At 44.7% G+C, this 10,462-nt stretch overlaps 1 long non-coding RNA gene across 1 annotated transcript; it reads right to left on the minus strand.

The window, feature by feature from the left end:
- Nucleotides 1-2,441: 2,441 nt before the first annotated feature.
- LOC147303183 (uncharacterized) lies at nt 2,442-8,657 on the minus strand. The gene is made up of 3 exons (XR_015126882.1): nt 8,057-8,657; nt 4,408-5,011; nt 2,442-2,717 (listed from the first exon to the last, which is right to left on the minus strand). It is a non-coding gene; the product is annotated as an uncharacterized LOC147303183 (long non-coding RNA).
- Nucleotides 8,658-10,462: the final 1,805 nt, after the last annotated feature.

Below are 10,462 nucleotides of genomic sequence, written 5' to 3' on the forward strand. Positions count from 1 at the left end.
GCATTTTAGATGAAGCTGCTGTCCCAAATACTTCCATGTTAGAACTTTGAATCTTTAGATATTTCAGGGTATTTCAATCGTTTCCCACATTTCTGAACACATTTAGAATAACGACCACAGCACGTCTTATATTTTCAGTGACCAATCTAAAGTCTGCAAACATTTTCATGCACCAGCACATCACAGAGCACAGATGATATCATCACATCTGTCAGGACAGAAACACTAGCAGCAGTAAAAAGTACTGCAGAGTCTCAGGTTTGTGTTCAGCCCAGGCTCTGTGCTGCAGCTCAGCCCCTCTCTCCCCACTTTCTGTACTGTTTCAATGGTCTCTGTCCAAAAACAACACTGAAGAAATAACTATGGGAGTAGTAGAGTTCATAAACTCAAATCATGTATGAATAAATAAAAATATAACATTAATACATGCTGTATAATTTGTTAAATAAACTTTGGACAAACCCAGAAAGTTGATTCTGTTTCTCTGCATGTTGTGTTTTGTTTTAATTGTAATCATGAAATATAAAAGTGGTGCAGGGGTTTTGGTTTTTCAGGCCTAGTTTGGACACCACAGTCCTGCAGACGAGGACTCAAAATTTTATTACAGACACAACAGTGCAGGTCCAAACATACCTGAGTGAACCAAACAGTGGAAGACTGAAGAATCCCCACGAGTACTGGGCAGGACTGAAAATGTTCATCCCAACTTGTATAAACTTGCTGTTGCTTCTTCGGCTACACCTGCTTCATCTGTGAGCTGTGAAAGGGTTTTTTCTAAATCAGGTGAAATCATCTCAAAAAAAGAGAAACTGACTGAAGCACAACACAGTGGAAAAGATTTTATTAAATAAAAATAAAAGGTTATTATGATATAAAAATAAATTACATGTTGTATCATAAAGATCATAAAGACAGATTAAGATTATATTTGGAATTTATGTACTGCCATCACAAACATTATTCACTAATTCTATTCTTTCTATTCTATTTATTCTATTCTATTCTATTCGTTCTATTCAAAGCTTCACACCAAAGTTATGTCATTATAATGTCTTTGCCTGTTTTACATTTATTGTCCACTTGATGGCACAGTAGAGCAAGTGACACGTCATGAAGCGTCGGCTCATAAGTGGCCAGTTGGATGGAAAGCTTCAGTGCTTCATGAAGCTTCATCTTGGCACCACTAACAAAACCTCAGGCAACACATTAAACTAGAAACTAAGAAACTGGGAAACAACTGGGAGGACACAGAACCCATGAAATTCACAGGAACACAGCTTGATGGGACAACATGACAGAGACCAGAGGGAGACAGACAATATTTACTCAGGAGGAGATTAGTGCAGAGTGGACACACCTGGGGAACACAGCTGAACAGAATCTGACTGATGAGACATGAACACCAATATAACGCACACAAAATGGGAGATTATCAAAGTAAAACAGGAAGTAACAAAAACACACTGAGACTCAGATGGCAATATGTGAACTTGACACTTTAACTGTGGATAAACAGACATGAGGACATGACAGACTGAGGAGACAAAAAAAATAAAATCAGGAACTAGAAAATAATTATCCAAAAGAAAAACCCAAAAACTGGGTCATAGACCCAGGACTGTGACAGCATCAGTGTGCAAGCACAGTGAACACAGAGCAGTAACTGTTAGTAAAGCACAGCTGTGACTCAGCTATCTGAGCAGAAAGGTGAAGGAAGAGGCATCAGAGTGTAAGAGGACATGCACATCTACGACAGTACAGACGATATCAGAGATAATCAAAGAGATTTTCAGTCACAGGAAGAAAATGATGAAAATGTTTAACTCTCGTCTGGTGTTCATATTTTTGTTACTCAGCCAGTGTTGACAGGTCTGGTGGCCCCACCCCCATTATTGTCATATTAAATCAATACATTCATAAATAATCAAAACGCTCCTTTTACATCCTCACATCATTTGTATAAAAGCAGTTTGATCAAAGGTGGGTTACTGCTGGTTAGTTAGTGTGACTTCATACAAACCTGTGTGTTTTCCTTCATCAGTCTTCTTGTTTCTTACTATAGGGCTGAACAGCTACACTAACACTCTCTGGCTCTATGCTGCCCCCCTGTGGTCACAGTTGTAGTCAGTGTTGGTATGAAATGTTTGAAAGCTTCAGCACCACAGACAGCTACAGGCAGCTCCACCCTCTCTGTACCATGTCTGCAACCTGTAACTTCAGTGTGTTCATTTAAACATTGAAATAAACTCTGGCTGCACATCGTTCTGCTTCTCTTTAAAAACAAAAACGGTTAAATAGTGTAAAATATGTAAATGTACAAAAGTTAGTGGTCCCAGAATAACTACAACTTTAAATAATTATAATCATAGCAAAGTTTGGCCTGATGGGGGCAGTAATGGAAACATTAGAGTACCACCATCATCACTTTCATTTTACCACATTTTATTTGAAGAACACTCAAGGACACTGTACACAGCAGAATAATAAAAGCAACAGAAAAGCAGGCAGTTTACACAATCATAAAGTCATAAGGCATAAAACTAATTTAACATAGCAGAGTGGAGAGGTTATGTGGGATAAGCTATTTTGAACCAGTGAGTTTTTGTCTAGACTTAAAGAGAGAGAAGGAAGAGATATTTCTTAAATCAGGAGGTCGTGAACTCCAGAGTCGAGGAGCAGAGCAGCTGAAAGCCACGGTGGCAAGACAGGGGGCGGGGCTAGAGAGAGAAAGAGAAGAAGGAGATCTAAGACACCGAGACGGGATCATCATCAGAGATAGATGATGAACAGCCTTAAATGTGTACAAAAGTATTTTGACATTGATGTGATATCTAACTGTGAGTGATGAGATCTATAGAAGGGGTCCTGGTGATGATACGAGCAGCAGAGTTCTGGACACATTAAAGCTCATTAATGGATTTTTGAGTAAGACCACAAAGAAATGAATCACAGTAATCGATCCGAGCAGTAACAACACTGTGAACAAGAACGGCAGCGGCATGTGGAGTGAGAAAAGGACGGAGACGATTAATGTTGCACAATTGAAAATATGCAGACTGAGTAACATCATTAATGTGTGAACTGAACGATAGAGTACTGTCGAGGATGATACCCAAACTTTTCACAGAGGAAGAAACAGAGACCGGCGAGTTATTGATCGTTATAGTCAAACTGTTGGTTCTGGATAATGTTGATTTAGAGTCGACCAAGAGAAGCTCAGATTTGACGGTAACAGCAGTCGGTAAGAAGATTTTTACCCAGAACTAAAATGAAAACCAGAGAGCAGAAACGTAAAAGAACAAAAACAATGGTGGGGTTGGCCCGGAAGCAGAGAGGAGAAGAGGCTCAGAACATGTGGACAGTATGAAAACGGAGGAGATGAAAGAACGTCTCTGGAGGTCGGACGTGTTGCTAACAGTGGAGGGGCTGCTTTGAAGATTGGCTGCAAAGGCAGAGTTTCTCTGGAGACTTGGAGGCAGACAGGAGCCCTGCTGGGGCTTGGCTGGATAACTCAGAGGACTCAGGATACTCGGAAGTTACACCTCCTCCAGCTTATCCAAGGGAACATCAAGGCGTTCCCAGGCCAGCCAAGAGATCTAATTTCTCCAGCTTGTTCTGGGTCTACCCAGTGATTCTATCATAGAAGCATGAACAGGTGGAGACGGAGGCTGCAGCCTGACTGCTCATCAGTTACCTGCTGAAGTTCAGGGTCTGGCTGCTGCGCTAGTTATGGTGTTCTTGATTACAAAAGCACCACAAGTAAACCAGGAAACACTAACTGGAACACACAGCCGGAGGGATGAGGGAGATCATGACAAGTGTTGGAGTGACTTTGTTAAAAATTGTCATTGTTGTGCTTCAAATTGTGAACCTTGTTTAAACTGCATGATTGAAGATATTCTTGTTTCTGTTCTCCTCCCTGCATGTAGGATGGTGGGGGAGGCTACAGCTATAGTGTTCAACTGCAGGCACATTCCAGGTATATGGGGGAGCATTAAGGGGGTTAAGCCATATACAGGGTGGGGGGAGCTGACCCTTTTATGAATAGGGATGTTGTTAAACGGTTGTAAACAGATGTTGTGTAGCAGGAAGTCACGTATACAGACACACACACACATACAAACACATTCACAGTGTGTGTTCTCTGAATAAAAGGCTGCGAGGGGAGTTTGGAGTTGGCTACAGGGAGCTTGTGTCAGTTCTGGGAGGCAATCTCCCCTTGCAAGCAAACCGTACCAGTGGCTCTTGTGTTGTGTTTGCAGTCTCTCGTGGTCTGAATCCAGCAGGGTCGTATGTTCAGACCCAACAACAAGCAACACAAGGGAATGCAGACAATGAATACAAACAATAAGGGAACAGACCACAGGTGGGAACAAAGAGCAGAGTCTAATCGTCAGTTTTACTCACAGAGGGAGGATAGTAGGAGCGTCGTCTCCTCCGGCCTGAGGAAACAGGAGAGTTTGGAGCTGCTGATGCAACATCATTCCAGCTGAAGAGCCTGTGATGAGCCGGCCCGTAAAATCTCCGGCGAGCAAAACGGCATCATCCAGGTGGAGTCGGCAGCTGGTGATAGGTTGTTGCTCCACGTGAGAAGGAAATCTGCACTTTTTTCTTCTTGGTGAAGGAAAAAGGGAAACCGGATAATTGAGCCTCTGATGGCCCCAGAAAGGAAACTCTTTGAGGATCGAGGTGGAAGAGCTTATGAGGAGGCAGGCCAATGAGCGGGCAGCGGAGAGGCTGATCAACAACCGTGAGCAACCAGAGATGGGTGGATGATGCCCACTTTCAGCTGCAGAGCATCAGGTGCAGGCGGGGCAGCAGGTGGACGAACACGACGTCTTTGAGGACCCCTTAGAGCCCGGTGAGTACCACTGAAAATGTGCTCCTACCAGGGGTGAGCCAACGCTTCCACTTCAGCTTTTCCTCAAGAAAGGAAACGGCTACTTGCTGCCACTTGTAGGTCGGAGTCTGCTGCTTTATTTTAGTGCTCGAGATCTCCTGTCATGTACCGCTGTGTGAGGCAAGGCAGGATAGCAGATAAAATGTGGGAGTCGGAGACAGAAACCAAACTTAAAGACAATTATTACTGATTACAAAAACACCATAACTAGACCAAGAAATACTAAACAGACGAACACACAGCTGGAGGGAATGAAGGAGGCTGTGAGAAGAAACACAAGGGAACAGATCACAGGTGGGAACAAAGCTGAACATAATCAAACTAACGAGACCAGGAAGCAAAACTAAACAAGATGCACACAGGACGAGAGACTGTCAGAGTAAAACAGGAAACAGCAGAAACACACACTGAGACACAGACTGACTGAACACAGGGAACAGAGGGAGGGAGAGAAACAGAGAGACACGACTGGGGAACAGGCCAATCAGCATGGAGACAAGACTGACTTCACAGAGAGATACTAACACAGGAAGAGGGCGGGGACACAGAGGGGGGATGATAACAGAAAACCTGAGGCTAGATAACAAACTAAGACCTGGGACACAAACAGAGACACAACAATCATGACCAAAACTTCACCTCAGAACATGAAATGAACCAGAATCAGACGTCAAACACAAACGCTGGCTCACAGACCAGGACCATGAGCCTCCACCCAAAAGTGTTAGGATGCCTGGGTCGTTGACCCAGGGTTTTTTGAGTTTAGTATATTATTTATAACTTCTAGTCTTTGGGTTTTTGTTACAGTCATGTCTTATGGTTTGTCTCTGTGTAATCCTTAGTTGCTGTCTCCCCTGTCTGCTATATCCCCGTGTCAACTCAGTTTCTCTGTCTGCCCTGGTCCCACGTCTCTGTTCCCTCTGTAGTGCCTGCCTGTGAGTCTGTGTCTTTGTTGAGTCTGTGTTATGTGTTTCCTGTTTTACTTTGAAGGTCTCTGTCTTATCTCAGTGTTGTCTCGTCTCGTCAGTTCTGATTTGCCCCAGCTGTGTCTCCCTCCTGTTGTCCATTCCCTGATTGCTCCCTCGATGTATTTAAGCTCTGTGTTGCAGTTTGTCATTGTCGTGATCTACCGTTTATTTTGCTGTGTGTTTTGTCTGCCTGTGTAAGTTATTTGGATTCTTACGTTTGTTCTGTTTGAGTTCAGCATCAAAGCTGTTTCAGTTTACGTTTGTCTCTGGAGTCTGCACCTTGGGTCCTTTTCTTGCCTGCACACAGCCGTCACATAACAAAAACAGGAACTCTCTTTCTGAGAAGTGATGGTGCTCACCACTGCAGCACCACGCTGCCCTGTTAGTTTCTGTGCTGGTAAAAATAAATAGTTCACTCTGACATATTTCCTGTGTCACAAACACTTCTTCTCTCTGCTGCTTCGATGTACTTACAGTTTGTAGAAGGCAGCGTCTAACAAAGCCGTGTTATTACAAACATACTGCAGCTGCTGAGTTAAACCTGTATGTTTGTGATATGATAAGCAGCAAATATTAAAAACAAGTTGTTGGAGGTATTTTAATGAGCACTAAATGGTTTCCCGATCCCACTGAAATCCACAAATGTATTTAAGCTACTGCAAGTTTCTGTCATTTATCATTTTTAATGATTTAATTACTGTATTAATGGAATTTCAGCATTTTTAATTTATATAATGGAACTGGAGGTCTTGCAGGATGTTGTTTGCAGTGCTTCATAACTGACTCTTACACGTATCATGACGTGTCAGAAGAACTGTGACTCGTCCTGTTTTACTTCCTCTTTGTTTTCTCTTCAAAGCTGTCGGACTTAAAGACACAGACAGACAGTGAAGCTGCTCAAAGATCTTTCAGCTCAAAATGTCTACAGAAATTCAAAGTGTTGAAGATTTCAGGGTGAAATACAGCAGAGGGTCCCAAGAGGATGGAGGAGTGAGAGAGCAGAGTGAGGTGGAGGTGTTAGATGATGGAGAGCAGCACCCTGACGTTGGCCTACAAGAAGCTGGTAAGCAGGAAATCATCAAAGTGACCAAACCAAAGAAAATGTTGATGATGAAAGTGTTGTTCAGTGTCTTTTAAAGCTCTGATATCCGACCACTTTAAGACATATTAGTGTTCGTGTCACATGTCCCCAGAATATGTTTCCAGTTTCAGTCCAAACTGGCACACAGATCATTTGTTGCACTGGGCCTGTTTACTCCCAGTTAGGAGCTCCGTTTCTAACCGTCTGACTGTTTCAGTGTCTGTGGCTTCAAGTCAAACTGGTTCAGCTGCTGCTCTGCTTTCAGGAAGAGGTCTGTGAGTGGCAGAGAGAAGCAGCCAATAGGAGCAGCACAGCTCTTTCTGCTTCCTCTCCAAGTGATAACATGACTGTAAATACAGCCAGATTGTCCACACAGTCATTGTTTTAAACATATGTGAATGTCGAGTTTGTCCGACAATGTTGTGCTTCCAAAAATGCGTCTTTCAGAGGTGCAGAGCAGCAGCTTGGTATGCAGCTGCAGTGTGTTAGCAGCTTCCCCCTGTAGTTAATGCAGCACGTTTAAATCAGTAGGTCATAGTTGTTCTGTGGTCTGACAACAGGAACAGAAAGATGCAGATTCATTGTGAGTTCAGCTGCATCAAAATGCAGTATGAGTGAGTGTAGAGAGGAGAGAAGCAAACTGATGGCAACAGCTAGCAGAAAGCTAACTGAGTGTAACTGAAGCACAAACACAGAGTAACACACACCCAGCACCACTCTGTTATAAATCAGCTTTAAAGTTTCCACAGTTCATGGTTGTTCCTGTCAGGGTTCCTGGGTCGGTGACCCAGTGTTTTCAGTTCACACTCACTGTTTATCTACTGCCTGTTCCACTTCCTGTTTTATTGTGTTAGCCTTGGTCTGTGTGTATTATGTTCAGTCCTCTTCCCATTATCATTAGTTCATTATGTTCAGCTGTGTACTCACCGGTCCCTCATTATCATCATTATCACCAGCCTGTGTATTTAAGCCCTCTGTTCTACCCATTCAGTGTCGGGTCATTGATGATGTAAGTCTGATGTCGTCTGTATGGTCAGTCAGCCAGCCATTTCCTCCCTCTGTACTGTTTGCTCGCTCCTTCGGCAATAAACATCCACCTTCACCTACCTGCCTGTGAGTCCAGCGTTTGGGTCCTCCTTCTCTCATCCACGACACTACCGCTGACAGAATGACCCGACCACGCGTTGTGGACCCAGCGGACTCGGACCTTTTCGAGCGGCAGGACGCAGCGCTCTCCATTTGGGCGGAGAAGCTCAGGTGGAAACAGCGGCTCTTCTCAGAGAGGGAGCACGTCTTTGAGGGGACTCGCCTGGCTCTGGGCGGGCCTCGGAGACGCCGCGGTCCTCCACCTGCTGCCTCACCTGCATCGGAGCATTCGCCGCGGAGAGTGGGCGTCACAGGCCAGGCTTCGGCCGCTCGCTCTTCCGCTGCTACGCTCCTCGCTCGCCCGCCAGCCATTTTACTCACCGGACCTTCAACCTCGCCATGGCACGGTGGCTCCGCCTCCCACCTCGGCTCAATGGAGGCTCCCGTGCCAGAGGCTCGGCTGTGTACCCCGCCCACTGCCTCTTCCCGGAGAAAGCGGCGCACACGTCGCCATAACAAGGACTATTTCCAGCATCTCCCGATGGTGAGCTCCAGTGACTGTTTTTCGCACTCACCGTCTGATTATCCACTTAAAACACACAATAGACCCTTTTCTGATTCATGGGATGTTTCCCTCCTAGAGGATGATGTGGACTGGGAAGATTTTTTCTGCTCTGCTCCCCCAAAGACTGTTCAGTCAAAGACTGTAAATAGTGGTGGCAGAAGGACCAGGGGCCCGTTCTTCGTACCTCGCTAAGTAGGTTAGCCGGATTAGATTGTTGACGATTTCGCGTGATCCTGGATCAGTCGGTTCCCCGAAGCTCATCCGGGACTTGCTGTCATAGCAACAGAGCCGTAAGCGTAAACCTGCTCGGGAGCAGGTTTACTTTATGTAAACAGGATTAGATCGCGGCCACGCAGGTATGTCCGCTTCATTTATACGAAAGCAACAGCGATATTTTTCCACTGTTTCACCATAAATAAATAACATCAATGTAACTAAAGACAATGCAGCACTTGATCCTTTTATTGATGTCACACAGATACATACAGGTCATTTCCTAAAAAAGGGAAATGTACTATTAACATTCTATTACATGTATGTGATTATTACAGATGTAAGTCATATTTCAGAGTAGTAATAGTAAATTACTTCGTGTAATCAAGATGAGAGACCACGGCTATAAAAGCGAAGGTGGATTTGGGAAGCCTGTCGCAGCCATGTCCTGTCCGTATACGCGACCAACCCATTGTGGAAGGTGCAAGATTGATAAGGAGAGTCCTCAGAATTCAGCGTATATTGCGGGACAGACAGGATCCTTTAGCTCAGCGCGACAGTGTGCTCATAGAGAGATATCGATATTCCCGTGAGGGTATTATTCACTTAACCAACTTGTTGACGAGGGGGTGCAGGACCACCACCTGTCTTTTTTTCCTCTGCCCTTTTCTTGGTTGCTGTTATGAACAAACTAACAGAGTATTACAGGCCAGTATTACCTTGCCAAGAGACGCAAAGCAATCTAAGAGATAAATATTACCATTCTGTAGAATACTCCTGTATTCCACTTTTACTTGTTCCCATGTTCTTGTGGGTCCTGTTGTGGATCTAATGTGAAAGGGGATATAATATAACATATTATAATATAATATAATGCCATATGATATTGGACAATATAGTGTCATATGATAGATCTACCCTACCGCCTACTGGTGTTGGCCAGAGGGGCCGATGGCGCGATATGGCAGCCTGGCTACAACCGTAGCTGCCTCCACCAGTGTGTGAATGTGGGAGTGAATGAATAGTGGTATTGTAAAGCGCTTTGGGTGCCTTGGAAAGCGCTATATAAATCCACTCCATTATTATTGTTATTATTAAATTACTTACGAGTTTGATTTGTCAGCAACTTTCTGCCAGCCCTCGCTCCTTGCTTTTGCAGCCTTTGCAGTGTTCTCTTGCGTTTTAATTAAACTCTGAAACTCCTGAAATCCCTCACTCATGAGTTCTTGCTCTGCTGCCGGAAAATACCGAGCACGCCCCTTGGACATTTTCGCCGACCAATCAGCGGGTTGCCGATCAATGTTTCTACTATCGATGCGTAGCCCCTTTTACGACACCCAGTGATGTCACATTCCTGCGTCCAGCTGTAGTAATCGTCAACAGCAGGTGTGTTCGGGGAACCGGATTAGCGAGCTCACGGTTAGCGCGATGATTTGATCTTGGATGTAGTAAGCGACGTACGAAGAACGGGCCCCAGAATAAAGCCAGATACACCTGTCAGTATCACTCACCCAGTCATCATTTCCACTCCTGTCAGTCAGCCGACACCCACACCTGTGCCCGCACCCAGGACGAGGGCAGCTGTGACCCCGTATACCTCCACACCCACCTCTGTCCCTCGGGTGGGGGTGACTGGTGTCCAGCCACCT

The sequence above is a fragment of the Aulonocara sp. 'chitande type north' Nkhata Bay genome, linkage group LG22 (assembly GCF_057382095.1).
Source record: "Aulonocara sp. 'chitande type north' Nkhata Bay isolate Kocher_YH1m ecotype deep benthic linkage group LG22, A_spYH_male_GT1.1, whole genome shotgun sequence".
In the NCBI taxonomy this organism is placed as follows: domain Eukaryota; kingdom Metazoa; phylum Chordata; class Actinopteri; order Cichliformes; family Cichlidae; genus Aulonocara; species Aulonocara sp. 'chitande type north' Nkhata Bay.